Source organism: Hyaena hyaena, unplaced genomic scaffold, assembly GCF_003009895.1.
Source record: "Hyaena hyaena isolate Hyena2069 unplaced genomic scaffold, ASM300989v1 scaffold_1785, whole genome shotgun sequence".
Lineage (NCBI taxonomy): Eukaryota > Metazoa > Chordata > Mammalia > Carnivora > Hyaenidae > Hyaena > Hyaena hyaena.
The window spans coordinates 35,980-51,099 of NW_024082421.1; the positions used below are offsets into that span (position 1 = coordinate 35,980).

At 50.3% G+C, this 15,120-nt stretch overlaps 1 long non-coding RNA gene across 1 annotated transcript; it reads left to right on the forward strand.

Moving 5' to 3' along the window:
• Positions 1-5,967: 5,967 nt before the first annotated feature.
• On the forward strand, positions 5,968-7,143 carry LOC120226652. The gene is made up of 2 exons (XR_005527074.1): positions 5,968-6,177; positions 6,978-7,143. It is a non-coding gene; the product is annotated as an uncharacterized LOC120226652 (long non-coding RNA).
• Positions 7,144-15,120: the final 7,977 nt, after the last annotated feature.

Consider the following 15,120-nt stretch of genomic DNA (forward strand, 5'->3'; position numbering starts at 1 on the left):
GTAAATAGAATTACAAGTCATTACAAAACTTAACTATTTATTTTACCAAGGTGACAAGAGATCTCAAAAGCAAATATGTAAAATTATATGTTTGTTAGGAAAACTTAGCTCTGGGACACCTGAGTGTCTCAGTTAGTTAAGCCTCTGACTCTTGATTTCAGCTCAGGTCATGATTTCATGGTTCTTGAGTTCGAACCCCAAGAGGGGCTCTGCACTGACAGTGTGGAGCGTGTTTGGGATTCTCTCCCCTCTTTCTGCCTCTACCTCTCCCTCTCTCTCTCCATCTCTCTCTCTCTCTCTCAAAAAAAGTAAATAAACTTTTAAAAAGCACTTAGCTCCTTTTATATTGAGAGGTTTTAACTTTAAGTAATCAAAGACCTGATAAAGAAAGAGCATAGAAATTAGTTTTCCAGGCAGACAAAAGAGAAAAAAAATCCTTTTTTTTTTTAATTTAGAATTATTCCTTAATTTCTATCAGTCTTAATTACATCTAGCAGCACTTTTAACTCTTAGAAACTTTAGTCTCCAGTGAAAACTAAGCAGTAACCTATTATGAATGGTTTGTTACACCAGAATTCTTTAGATGGCAAATTTATGAATACATTTAAGCACAAAGCATGTCTATCAGGGCAACTGGGTGACTCAGTCCATTGAGCGTCCGACTCTTGATTTTGACTCAGGCGATGATCTCACAGTTCATGAGATCAAGCCCCGAGTCTGTCTCTGTGCTGACAGTGCAGAGCCTGCTTAGGATTCTCTCTCTCCCTCCCTCCCTCCCTCTCTCTCTCTCTGCCCCTTCCCCTCCCCCCCTCTCTCTCCCAAAATAAATAAATAAACTTAAAACAATGTTTACCATCAGACCCAAGTATCCTTAGCTTCTGTGCACTAAGAAGAAACCAAAAACCACACACCTATCTTCAGAAATCAATGCTTCACCACTCCAGCCTATTTGGAAAAGATCTAGATGTCTAATGGATTTAATCCCATTTATCATGCAAAGCTTTGAAGTTTCAAGTTACCAAAGACTTTGAAGCTATCTTAAGTTACCCATGAAAACTTTGAGACAGAATTAATCATCATTTTAAGTCAACTTTTTGCTAACAAATTGCAACAGAGACTGACAGTTTATTTGACCTTCAGTAAACCCAGGTAAATAAGAGTTTCATGTTTATTTTTGAGAGAGAGAGACAGACAGAGTGCAAGCAGGGGAGGGTCAGAGAGAGAAGGAGGCACAGAATCTGAAGCAGGCTCCAGGCTCTGAGCTGTCAACACAGAGCCCACAAATGGTGAGATCATGACCCGAGCTGAAGTTGGACACTTAAATGACTGAGCCACCCAGGCGCCCCTAATGCTGGTAACTCTAAAGACATGTCTATTTTAATCAAACCAACAAACTTAAATTAGCTTAAGTACTGAATATGTTCCACCTATGTCCACTTAAAAGTCAATTAGCTCCCCATTGTCAGTGTTTCACCTGGGACACTAGTGGGGAAATCTGAAGTGGGGGGAGCAAGTTCTGGTTGGGTTCTCCTCACTCCTTGACAGCAAAGACAGTACAAGGAGCAGATGGTGCCTGGGGAGGCACAGAAGACGCGCTACGGGAGCCAGTTATGCAGCCCGCACCCGAAGGGGTGAAGAAATAGGAGGGGGCAGGAGAGGCAGGGTGTCACCAAAGGGCAGAGAAAGAAGGTTCCCAGATCTAAACTTTGCCAGCTCGGACAGAGGTGCTGACGCCATGATTTCCCCACCGAAGTAGAAATATTCAGTCCACGAGAGGCAGGAGAATGGGGAACTTTCCCAAAACAAAGAGAGTTTCAGCAGCTGCTTGGGAATATTACTTAAAGTCTCTGTCCCGAGGGAGACTTACCAGAGACAGTTGATCCCAATTATAGCCACGAACCCAGGAAATATATGAGGGAGAGACGCCCACATCTATTAGGAGGAACCGTGAGAGAGAGGCACAGTATCCTCCTCATTAAGGATGGCTTGTGTTTCCTCCAGCAACCTGGATTTCTATGGAGGAGGCCTATTTAGACCATTATCATCCAATCGAGCAGGAGGTTTGTTGGCCTGATCAGTGGCCAAACACATTCTGTCAGAGGCCCTTAGGTCCGGGTCCTGATTCAGAGCCATTAAGGCCTGGACCTAGGGTACCTCCGTCCATTTGTTCAGTTTTCTGCAGGGGAGGTCTAACAGATGGACCCCTACCGAGGCCATGCAGTGTTACAGGAGATCAGTCCTTTCTTAAATCTTTGCAATCTGAATTATTTCCAGTGGGTTAAAAGGCATGTCAAGGAGATCCCTTGGGGGCTGAAGAAGTTCCATGATCCTAGAAAAGGAGACAAGGTCCACTACAAAGAACCCCCACCCTGATTCCTGGATGGCGTCCCACACACACAATATGTCAGAGGTTCCTGGCGTCAAAGCAACCCAAGGAATCCCTAGAACAAAATCGTTGTGATCACCGCCTGCCATAAAGGCTCAGCCCTCCCCTGCTTCCTTATCACATTCTAGACTACAGTGGGTGCTGGCATGTGGACCAGGTTTGCCTTGCTGAGAAGATCAGGAGCCCCTTGGCTGCAGCTTATAAGGAAATTTTATTTTATCTACCATTTACTTCTGCCTTTGTTTCCCACATCACAGCCCCATACCCTGCCCACCGCCCCAGCTCCTAGAGGTGGGGGACTCGGGAGATTGGGAGGCTCCAGGCACAACGGTCTCACCCCCACCCCAAGAAAGGCCCAGACCTGAGTAGGTTCCTGCTTCTGATACAGATCAACCCAGACCTTCTCTCTTGCCGTGGGGATTCTTTTCAAAGGGACAGCTGGAGTCAGGAGACTGCAGAGAAAGCCAACACCCATGAGGAAATATATGCTGAAAAATGAATCAGCAGATGGATGATAGATGGGTGGATGGAGGAGTAGATGGAAGGGTGGGTGGGTGGGTGGGTGAGTTGATCGATGGGTGGAGAGATGGTTGGCTGGATGGCTGGGTGGCTGGGTGGGTGGATGGACAGGTGTGTTGGTGGGTGAGTGGATGGATGGGCGGGCAGGTGGACAGAAGGGTGGCTAGATGGACTGACTGACTGTTGAAGGGACTGATGGACAGAGAATAGAGCATTTGGTTATCAATTCACAAATATTTCCCTGCCCCCTGAAAGTTGTCTGCCTAGAGGAAGAGCCTAGAACTCTTGGTTCTCGTTTGCAGGGGGATAATTTTCCCTTCCCGTGCTTCTCCAACCCATGGCTTCTCTACTCCTTTATTCCATACACATATGCTGCACATCCACCAGGGAGGTTCCAGGTCAGGGACTCGTTTGCTTTTCTTGTATTTTTTTTCCAGACCTGGAAACCAAGAAACAGGCAGCCAGTCCTAGGTGCTATGATTAAAGATGGCCAGTTGTTCTTCCTGAGCCCAAAATAGCCCAGTGACCCTCAGGATTCTGCATCTCATTCTGTCCTGCAAGGTGTAAGGCCTCCATCTTCCAGAAACACCTTCATCTCCTTGGCCGACCAGCAGTCTCCCACCAGGGCACCCCACAGCTGCCCTTCCTGCCACACCGACTGCCCTCATGCTCCTGGATTCTACTTGGAAAAACTTTCTGTAGTGTGCACCCTCCCCGGACTCCCCCTTCTGGGCTCTCCTTAGGGTGCCCAGGCCCAGTGCCCTGGGATGTTTGAGCTGGGACTTTGTTAAACGATTTAAATACTTAGGTGAGTGATTATAAAGATTGCCCGGGTGGCCCTGTCAGTTAAACATCCAACTCTTGATTTCGGCTCAAGTCATGATCTCATGGTTTCTGGGTTCGAGCCCCACATCAGCGCAGAGCCAGGCTGGGATTGTCTCTCTCCTCTCTCCCTCCCCCTCCCCCACTTGTGTGCACAGGCACACACTGCAAGCTCTCTCTCTCTCTCTCTCTTTTATAATAACAACAACAAAGGACAACAAAAGTCTGTTATGGGGCGCCCTGGGGGGCTCAGTGGGTTAAGCATCCGACTTCAGCTCAGGTCAGGTCAGGTCAGGATCTCGCAATTCATGAGTTCCAGCCCCACCTCGTCTCTGTGCTGACAGCTCAGGGCCTGGAGCCTGCTTCTGAGTCTGTGTCTCCCTCTCTCTGCCCCTCCCCCACTCACACTCTGTCTCTTCTCTCAAAAATAAACATTTAAAAAGATTTTGTAATAAAAGAGTCTGTTAAATAAAAATTAAGTGAGTAATAGTGGAAGTGACCACCCATGATGATCATAGAGTCAGGCCGGGGCAAGAGCCACTCAGCTCACCTGCTTCTCAGTTCAGGGCTTTCTACTGTAGAAGAGCCGGTACCCTGAATAAAACCCACATGCATAACCAAACAACAACATCAAAACAGTGGACACAGGGGAAATGGAAATGAATGTTAATTACAAGTTTTAAAAACTCCACCTTTCTAGCAAGTGAAGAGACACAAATTAAAGCAACCTTTGATACATTCATTGACTCATGAAATCATCAGGGGTTTTTTTTTCTTTATAAATGCAACTTTGGTAAAATCCAACCCCAAAGTTGTAGTAAAACTGGAATATGGGTTCATACTCTGCTGGTAAATATTAACAACCCCTGTCAGAAAGCAATATAGCAATTCTTAGCAAAAGCCTCTCCCCACCCCCTGCAAAAAAAAAAAAAAATGTTTACAACTTGTGGCTCAGTCATTTCACCCCCATAAAGAAAAACCAAGGTAATAGTTCAACTGGAAAAAAGAAAAAAGGAAACCATAAACACAGCAATGTTTCCTAAAATGTTATTTATAAATTTTGGAAATACCCTAAGAATCACAACGTTGAGAGTAAAGGAGATTATGGTATATCTGCTTTCTAGAATACTACACATCCATTAAAAATGATCATTATAGGGGCACCTGGGTGGCTCAGTCCGATGAGTGTCCGACTTTGGCTCAGGCCATGATCTCACCGCTCATGGGTTCAAGCCCCACGTCGGGTTCTGTGCTGACAGCTCAGAGCCTGGAGCCTGCTTCGGATTCTGTGTCTTCCTCTCTCTCTGCCCCCCTCCCACTCACACTCTATCTCTCTCTCAAAAAAAAAAAAAATGAATAAATGTTAAAAAAAATTTTAAATAAATAAAAATAAAAATGATCATAATAGTGATATTGTGCAAGCCTGAGTCTCCCCCCTGGCATTCCCCTCATCGGCTTCTTAAGGGACACTTCACCAAAGCTCCTCTGCATAGAAGCCTAGGACGTGCGGTGGGGGTGGGGCTCTCATTACATGAAAAATCATATAATTTACTTAATGGTAATAACAATCACAGCCTTTGGGTGCTTACTTGGTGCTAAGATTTTTCCGGCGTTGGTAACTCTGATCCTCTGGGAAATCCCATGAGGAAGGTTGTATGCCCATTGTGCAGGTGGGGAACTGAGGCACAGCGCGGCGAATCCACCAAGCTACGGTTCCTCAGAGCCAATGGCGCTCAAGACCCTTCTCAGCCCGGCTCCGTGTTCACCTCCAGGCCCCCCGCCCCCCGACGCTCTCAGGCCGTTCCTCATCCCGGTTCCCACCGGACCACACCTCAGGCTCCTGTGTACCTCCAGAGCCGCCCCGGGGGCCACCTCTTTGTCGCTTTCCTGGCACTGTCTCTTCCCCTCCCCCAGCCACCTTCCCAGTCAGAAAGGCGGTTTCTGTCGTTTCTTCGGCACGTCAATTCTAGAACGGGTCTTACGGCCTCATGACTGTAATGACTAGTTCGTGGATCCATCTGGCCCGGGAAACTGGGGGCTCCCGGAGAACCAGGGTGCCTCGGGAACCTGAGGCAGTGCCTGGCACGGGGCCGGGAGCCCACAGCTGGCCAGCAGGGAGGAGGGCGCGCTCTGCGGCCAGGGAATGAGCTGGAACCCAGGCGGAAAGTGCGGCCTCCACTGGAGAAAGTGCAGCGGCTCAGGAAAATGGCGGCCCCGGCGGCGGGGCGTGGGGGGGGGGGGTGAAGAGCAGACAGTGGACAGGGCCGACTGGGCACGGCCTGCAAGCTCCGGGCGGCTCACGAACCCCCTAACAAGTGTGAAAGTGCTTTGAAGAACAGGAGGGGAAGTCCCTGGGCCCCACGCGAGGTGCAGCAGGCGGGCCCCGCTGTGGGATCGCGGGGGGCCAGAGGCCGAGCGAGCGCCCGCCCCGGCCTGCAGGAGGCGGGAAGGTGAGCAGTGCCCGCCTGCACCGGCTCATCTCAGAGGAAGGGGACAGAAGGTGGGCACAGCAGGAAGCCCTGGGAAGGGAACAGGGAGCCTGTGTCACCAAAGAGATGCAAGTAAGACAGTAAGACGCAAGGCTCAGGAAATTCAGGGACTTCCCCGACAGCTGGGAACCCCAGCCCCAAATGGCCCCAAAATACCCTCGGCAGATAAAGGGATTCTTTCTGCCACAGGCAGCAAGCAGGCAGGTAGGAGACTGCAAACCGGAAGAGAAAAGCCTGGACTCTTCTGCGCTGAGTAGCCCCGGTGCTTTTCTGAGGGCCTTGATGAAAGGAAGACTCTCGCTCAGGAGTTTTTCTGGCAGGACCTATGAGTCTGGCCACCTCCAACTCAGACTCTCAGAGGTCTCCCCCGCCTCGTGGCCCAGGACACTAGGTGGATCCTAGTCACTCAGCTCGGGCCTCTCCGAAGGTGGGGACTGGTGTCCACAGAGGGCTGGGGGCAGGAAGTTCGCTCCTTAAAGCTGGGAAGGAAAAAACATGAGGGGTTCCCAGCTGCCTGGGTAAGTTCTAGGAGTACACCCCCCGCCCCCCGCAGGATACCCAGGCCCTTGGCTCCATATTTAATCCTGGCAACAAGATTTCAAGTCAGCACTGCTGTCCCCACTTCACAGATGAACAAACCGAGGCTCAAAGTAGTTAAATAACTTGCCTGAGGTCACACAGCTTGAGAGTGGGTAGAGCTGGGATTTGGCTCCAATCCTGTCTGACTTTCAGGCCTCAGCTGCCTTCTTTTTTCCTTCTAGGCCCCTGCCACCCTTGCTTTCCCCAGGAGAAAGATCAATGCTGTAGGAGTCCTGGGCTAGCCGAGTCACAGGACATTTTCTTTTCTCCAAGTGTGTTTGTTATCTGTTGCTGTGTATCTCAGAACTTGGCAGCTTAAACTGACAATAAACATTAAATCACACCGTTTCTGTGGGTGAGCAGTTCAGGGGCACTAAACAGGGTGATTCTGGTTGCGGGGGGGAGGGTCTTTCAAGAGGCTGCAGTCAAGATGTCCCCGGGGGGCTCCAGGCATCTGAAGGCTTGGCTGAGACTAGAGGACCCGCTTCCAAAATCAGCCACTCACAGGGCTGCGGGCAGGAGACGTCAGTCCCAAGGCGGCTTGAGTACCCTTACAACATGGCGGCCGGCTTCCTCCAGAGCAAGTGATCCCCAAAGAACAAGATGGAAGCCACAACGTCTTTGATGATCTGGCCTCAGAAGTCATGTTTTGTCATTTCCGCACTATGTTACTGGTTACACAGGCTGGCTCTCCCCGGTGTGGGTGCATACCAGGAGGTGGACGGAGTCCGCTGGCGGCACGTTGCCTTCTCTGCCAGACGTGGATTCTCAAACTGCCAGGCTGGGATGCAGGGGTGGCTCGGTCGGTTAATCAGCTCAGGTCATGATCTCAAGGTTCGTGAGTTCGAGCTCCGCATCGGGGTGCTGTGCTGACAGCTCAGAGCCTAGAACCTGCTTAGAGTTCTGTGCCTCCCTCTCTCTCAATCTCTCTCTCTCTCTCTCTATCTCTCTCTGCCCCTCCCCTTGCTTGTGCTCTGCCTCTCACTCTCAAAAATAAATAAATAAAATAAATAAAGCTGCCAGGCAGGCTGCTGAGGGCTGCCACGAGCCCTGAATAAAACAGTGGATGCAGAAAGCTCTGAGATGAAAGGGGAGAGATGTAAAGGGCAGAGCGAGAGACACTCCCGCTGGGGCTGGGAATCCAGGCCCCTGCTGCAGCCCCAGACTCTCCGTATGGGACCAGGGATGAAACACTCACAGCCTGGGGTTCCCCTTCCCCAAGGATGGGTTTCCCATGGCATTCACCGTTCCAGCTAGGAGTGACTCAGATGAGGTTTTGGGTGTCCACAGGCGAGAGCCTAGGGGTCAGAGATCATCCCTGGCCTCTCAGGTGATGCCACATGGGCCACCGTCCCCTGGGCCTCAGCACAGGCCAGCCCGCTAGTCACACAGCTGCTGTGGGCACTTCCCTGGCCCTTCGTGCTGGGCTCAGTCTTATAGGGGGCAGCTGTAGGGGTGGGAAGTCTAGATGGAGGGTAAGAAGCCCAGGTGCAGCCTAGGTCTGCATCCAGCTGTGCGACTACCCCCCTCCAGGCCTCAGTGCCCTCGTCTGTAAAATGGGGGACTGGGGGTGCCTGGGTGTCTCAATCCGTTAAACATCGACATTGGTTCAGGTCATGATCTCACAGCTTGTGGGTTCGGGCCCCGCGTGAGGCTCTGTGCTGACAGCTTCAAGTCTGGAGCCTGCTTCAGATTCTGTATGGTCTTTCTCTCTCTCTCTCTCTCTCTCTGCTCCTCCCCTGCTCTCTCTCTTTCTCTCAAAAATAAATAAACATTAAAAAAATTTGTTTAACGGGGAGCTGACATCTGACAGTCTGCTTTAAGTCCTCTTGGTCTGGGGCTCCAGGGAGAATGGAGAGGAGGCCTGGGTCTCATCCGGACCTGCGAGACATTTCCAGTCCTGCTCTTCTAGGCTGGTGGAGACGCTAGGACCCGCCCCTGGTCAAGCCCTGTATCTACCATGTACTAGCTGTGTGGATTGCAGCAAGTTACTCACCCTCTCTGAGCATAAGTTTCTTCATGCATGATGTGAACAGTGATATCCGCTGCACAGGATTGCAGTGAGGACTTTAAGAAGGTTCATGTGACTAGTGCCGTGGGGAGGCCCTGCTCTCCTGCCCAAGCCCCCGCAGGCAGCTTTAACCCTCTTGAGTTCCTGGGACCAGGAGCCGGGCAGGGACTCCCACTATTCCTCACAGTTTCCAATATTCCCTTCCACCTCCCAGAGCGACAGAGGAGGAAGCTAAGACCAGAGAGGGAAAGAGACTTGCCCAAGGCCCAGACGTGGCAGGGATGACCCCGGGGGGCCTCGCCCCCCCCCCCCCCCCCCCCCCCCCCCCCCCCCCCCCCCCCCGTCACGGAGTCCCCGCCTCCCCCAGACCTTCCTGCTCAGCAGGACCGTTGTGAATGGGGGTGAGTCATTTCAACTCTCAGGAAACCAAGCCTAGTCCAGTATTAATCACGGAATCAGAGGCTTCGGGTGCGAGAAAGAAACAAGCAACAGATGGTACCAGCAGCTCAGTCAGAGGCACAAGTGAGGAGAGGGTGTCCCCTTGAGCTTGTCCTTGCAGGGAGGTCCCCGATCCTGCGTGCCTGGACAGGAGTTACCCGGGAAGCTTCTCAGGAAAGAGGGAACCACTCCTCACAGAGCCCTTCCTATCCTGATGAGCCACACTTCTCTCCAAGGAGCACTCACCGCCGCCCCCCCCCCCCCCCCCGATGGAAAAATCAAGGTCAGGGTCTGCTGAGCTTCCAAGGAGGAAAAGAATCCCCCAGGGACAGAGATTTTGCCACTGTGTTCAATGCCTGGCATAAAATGGGTGTATGGCTAAAGAAAAAAAAAAAAAAAGAAAGAAAGGCAGAATGAAGGAATCAAAGGTACTTACAATGGACCTGGACAGTGGCCTTGCAAAGTGATGATTTTTTTTTCAAGGGACGATTTTTTAAAATCCGTGAGAAATCGGATGCTCGGAGCAATAATCTGCTCAAGCCAGCCAGTGACTGAGTTTCTAGAGCCATGATTCAAAGCCAAGTCTGTGACTCCAGAGTAGGCCTCTCTCCCCTCTAGGGTGGTGGCTGTCCTTGCTGTAACGGGCACCCCCAAATCATGTTGTCCTGAAGCCCCAGGCGTAGTCCACGCTTCCCGGGTGTCCTACAGTCTGCTCTCAAGCTCCCAGAGCTGTCTGTTGTGAAGGAGTTTGCTCTGTTGTGAAGGAATTTGTGTTTCTGTCAACCCCCCTCCTTCCCCACGTGGGGCCCGGCCTCTGACAGTCCAGTCAGGGAGGCTCCCAAGGACCAACTCTGGAGGATTGGAGGGGTTCAGAGGCACCCCTGAATCATGACTTCCAACCAGAACATTCAAGAAGCCAGCCTCACTCTCTGAAGGCTGAGAATTTAGCGACAGATGAATGATTGATCAAGGCTCCAACCACGGGCCTGCCCATCAGCCTGAAATTCCACCGTTACTCACTATTTTGGGTGGAGGTATTGAAGGCCCCAGTCAAAATATAAATCATTTCTGGGGGAAACCACTTACTAAGTCATTAGCGGGTGTCACAGACCCACATGGCTGGTTTCTCAGAAGAGCCTTGGTGAGAACAGGGCCAGAGGACCTGATGGCCAAGTATAAAGTGGCCGCTTACTCACCAGTGTCGAGGTGTCGAGGAAGCACTTAGATTCAGAACCAGCTTTTACCTAGACCAAAAAGATCCCCATGTGGGGCCTGCCTTTCACCACCATCACCTTATCCCCTATCGTATTCCCCACTGGCCCCCTTTCTGCTCCTGGGGCCACCAAGCTTGTTCCTGCCACAGGGCCTTTGCACTTGCCTGAAACCCTATTCCCCAACTTTTCAATATGCTGGCCCTCCAAAGAAACTTGTGGGGCGATGGATATGTTCCGTGCCTTGGTTGTGGGCGTATGGATGTATACATATGAGAAAACACCAAATTGTGTACTTTAAATAGGTAAAGTATATGTGTCAATTATACTTCAATAAAGCTATAAAAAATAGAAAAGTTTTAATTTTTATCTTTTATTTCAGAGCGAGACCACATGAGTGAGGGGGGAGTGCAGAGGAAGGGAGAGAGAGAGAGACAGAGAGAGAGAGAGAGAGAGAGAGAGAGAATCCCAAGCAGACTCCATGCTCAGTATGGAGCCTAATGCAGGGCTCGATCCCATGACCCTGGGATCATGACCCGAGCCGAAATCAAGAGTCAGACACTCAATCAACTGAGTCATCCCGCCGCCCTCCAAAATAAATTTTTAAGGGAAACTCTACAACCAACAAGGGGTTCACACTCAAGACCTTGAGATGAAGACTTGCATGCCCCACTCACTGAGACATCCAGGCACCCCTAAAAATAATAAATTGTTTAAATGCTGCCTTTTTCATCCTTTGGGTCTTTGGCTTGGATGAAAGCACCTCAAAAAGGCTGTCCCCCAAGCTGCTGGTGCGGGTCTCTGTCACCTCACCCTGTTCGCTCCTTTCAAGGAGCGCCTCACACCACCATCTGAAACTATTTGCCGGGAGCCTGACTTCCCCCCAGGACTGGAGCTCACGAGGTGGGGGGGGGGGGGGCAGGGATTGTCCGCCTTGTCCACTGATGTGACCAGGGCTCAGCTTAACGCATTTCTTTTGGATGACTGAACGAAAAGGCCAGGGGCCCCCGGGAGGCCTGGCAGACATCGGCCCTGCCTCTGGGGGGCCCCTCCAGGGGTGCAGCGTGGAGGCTGAGAAGAGCAGGCACTGCTCTGAGAGTAAAACCCAGAACAGAGTCGTGGCACCATCCACAGCACAGGGATGGGGGGTGGGGGAGGGCACGGGAACAGGCCACAGTCCCAGCCGGGAGGGACCCTGTTCCTGGCAAGAGCTGCCCATCAGCACGTGAAGTTCATTCAGAAAATCCCCTGGCGCTTTCCAGCCCCAGTCCCTCCAGCGCTGGGCCCAGGGCCTCCTCTCCCTCCGAATAGGAGCCAAGAAGCCTTAAGGCCTGAATCTTCATGATCTGGGGAAACTGAGGCACGGCCCCAACTCGGGCCTCAGCTGGGTCTGGAGACTCATGGGGTCCCCGCTGGAGACTGGGACCCTCTGAGAAAAACCCAACAGTTGTCACCAACAGCCCTTAGCTACTCATGACTCAGCTGCTGGTTTGCATAAGAAGGTGGCTCAGAGTGTGAGCGAGAAAGGGATCTGGAAGACTGTGAGTCGCTTCCCATGGGACAACCCCCCCCCCCCATTAGCATTATCCCTAAGGAGAGTCAGGCAGCAAGTTAGTAGAGGGACAGTCCCCAGACCCCAGGCTTCTGCCCCCTTCCCCTCCCCCCTTCCCAGCCCCTTGGCCACCACCTATTTTGTTGTGCTTATTTGCTGCTTTGTACCATCTGCCTTCTCCAAGGGAGCAAAGGCTTGACCTCAGAGTTTCAGACCCTGGCAAGGACGGTGCCAAAGGGTGACTGTAGAGGGTGGTGAAATGTCAGGTGATGGGAAGCAGGCGGCCTGTTGAAATGCTGCACGCGCAGGTGCACCTGGGCGGCTCAGCGTCATGATCTCCGGGTTTGCGGGTTCAAGCCCCACGTCAGGCTCTGTGCTGACACCTCAGAGCCTGGAGCCTGCTTTGGATTCTGTGTCTCTCTCTGCCCCTCTCCAGCTCATGCTCTGTCTGACTCTATCTCAGAAATAAATAAACAATTTAAAATTTTTTTTAATTTTTTAATGTTTTATTTCTGAGAGAGAGAGAGACAGACAGACTGTGATCAGGGAAGGGTCAGAGAGAGAGGGAGACACAGAATCCAAAGCAGGCTCCAGGCTCTGAGCTGTCAGCACAGAGCCCAACGCTGGGCTGGAACTCATGAACATGAGATCATGACCTGAGCTGAAGTCGGACACTCAACTGACTGAGCCACCCAGGCGCCCCTAAAAATACTTTTTAATTCCAGTTGGTAAGCATGGTAATCATGCATAGTTGAGACAAGGGAATATAGTTCTTGGAATGTTGGGCTCTTGGAATCTTAACTTCCTACTGCATTAAGGATGGGGTTCACATGTTTTTTAAATGCAAACAATTCCTGGGGCACCTAGGTGGCTCAGTTGGTTGGGCATCGACTTTGGTTCAGGTCATGATCTTGCAGTTCATGAGTTCGAGCCCTGCGTCTGGCTCTGTGCTGACAGCTCAGAGCCTGGAGCCTGTTCCAGATTCTGTGTCCCCCTCGCTCTGCTCCTCACCCACTCACTCTCTCTCGCTCTCGCTCTTGCTCTCACTCTCTCTCTGTCTCGCTCTCTCAAAAATAAATAATCATTAAAAAATTTTTTTTAAATAGTACATGGGCCTGGACTGTTGGGTAATGCAACACATTTGTCAAAGGTGACTCCTTTAGCTACGTAAATTGGTATGGATTAATCAGTTCTGGTCATATTCTCAGAGATAGGATGCTGTTCTGACCATATGTGCCGCACCCACTGGGCATCTGATGTTTGGATCAATGAGAAGAAATGTTGTCGCATACCTGGATCAATCTGTGTCAGGAAATTTGCATTAAATCAATTCCTGGGTCACCTGCATGCCTTGTGATTGGACATCCGACTCTTATTTCGGCTCAGGTCATGGTCTCAAGGCTCGTGGGTTCAAGCCCCGAGTAGAGCTCTGTGCTGACAGCTCAGAGTCTAGAGCCTGCTTCAGATTCTGTGTCTCCCTCTCTGTCATCCCCTCCCTCACTCATGCTCTGTTTCTCTCTCTTAAAAATAAGCGAACATTAAAAAAAATCTTCATTGAAAAATCATAATTCTGGCCTTTCACATTTTATCATATTTGTCCACAATCATCTAGTGTGTGGTTAATTTATATTGCTTGATAAAGGTGTGCAGGTTTTTTTAAATGTTTGTTTATTTTTGAGCAAGAGAGAGACAGGATGCACATGGGGGAGGGGCAGAGAGAGAGGGAGACACAAAAATCTGAAACAGGGTCCAGGCTCTGAGCTGTCAGCACAGAGCTCAACACGGGGCTTGAGCCCACGAACCATGAGATCATGACCTGAGTTAAAGTCACACGCTTAACCGACTGAACCACCCAGGTGCCCTCAGGTGTGCAGTTTGTAAGCTAGAGTAAAAGTTTTGTTCTGAAATTGTGGAAAAGTGTCTTAAAGCTGTTTTCTGAGCTCTAGTAGAATTAAGTGCATATGTATTCAGCTCTGAAAAATTATTATCATATAAAATATAGCCCAGTATATGCTCTGGCAATCCTGGTGTGGTTGGGACGTGATTTGAAAAACTGAGCTCAGGTGTAGGCTGGGTTTGTGATGTAAGGGATGTTATGTTTTATTCAGGGGCTGAAGTATTATTTTTGTCTTCTGAGCTCATCGGGGTGTTGATCACAGTTATGGTTATGATACCTAAGACTGGCCACCATATTTTGCCAGTACTGTGTATGGGGTGGGGTACGTTTGTAGCCTAGAATAATGTCCTCCATTATCTCTCTGATGAATCATCCCTTGGAGACATTGACAATAGGTTATTAAAAGCCAACAAGTCATCTCTTTGAGACTTCTAGTAATCGTTGTAAGGTTCCTAGTGTTGCTGCTATTTCAGGCAAGAAGCAATCATTAAAATAAGGATGCCTCATGGGCGTGAGCACCTATAGGCACTCGAACCAATCGGCATTTACCTGTTGTGGCCAAGCATCGTCATCTGATGTGTCTTCTGAAAAATATGAGAGACCTTCCCAGGCTCTTTCAGCTAACAGGGCAATTTCTGGATCATCACTGTATGTTATATGTGGCATATGTAGATCATTGTCGGAAGATTCTGGAAGGTCTGGTATGGTTGGGTCTCCTGTTTGGTTTGTCTCTCTTTCTCCACTACTGTGAAAAACTTTATGCTTTTAGTGCTGCATTATTTAAGCAGATGGTGGGGCGCCTGGGTGGCTCAATCAGCTAAGCGTCTGACTCTCGATTTCAGCTCAGGTCATAATCTCAGTTTGGGAGATTAAGCCCCATGTCGGGAGCTGAACTGAGCGTGGAGACTGCTTAAGATCCTCTCCGTCTTGGGCACCTGGGCGGCTCAGTCGGTTGAGCGTCTGACTTCAGTGCAGATTATGGTCTCGCAGTTCGTGAGTTTGAGTCCCACATGGGCTTGCTGCTGCCAACCTGTCCGTGCAGAACCTGCTTCAGATCTTCTGTCCCCCTCTCTCTGCCCGTCCTCAGAGTGTGCTCTCAAAATAAATAAACAAATAAACAAACATTTTAAAAAAGTTATCTCCCCGCTCTCTCCCTCTGATCCCTTCCCAACTTGCTTTCTCTCTTTCTCTAAAAATAAGTACATAAATATTTTAA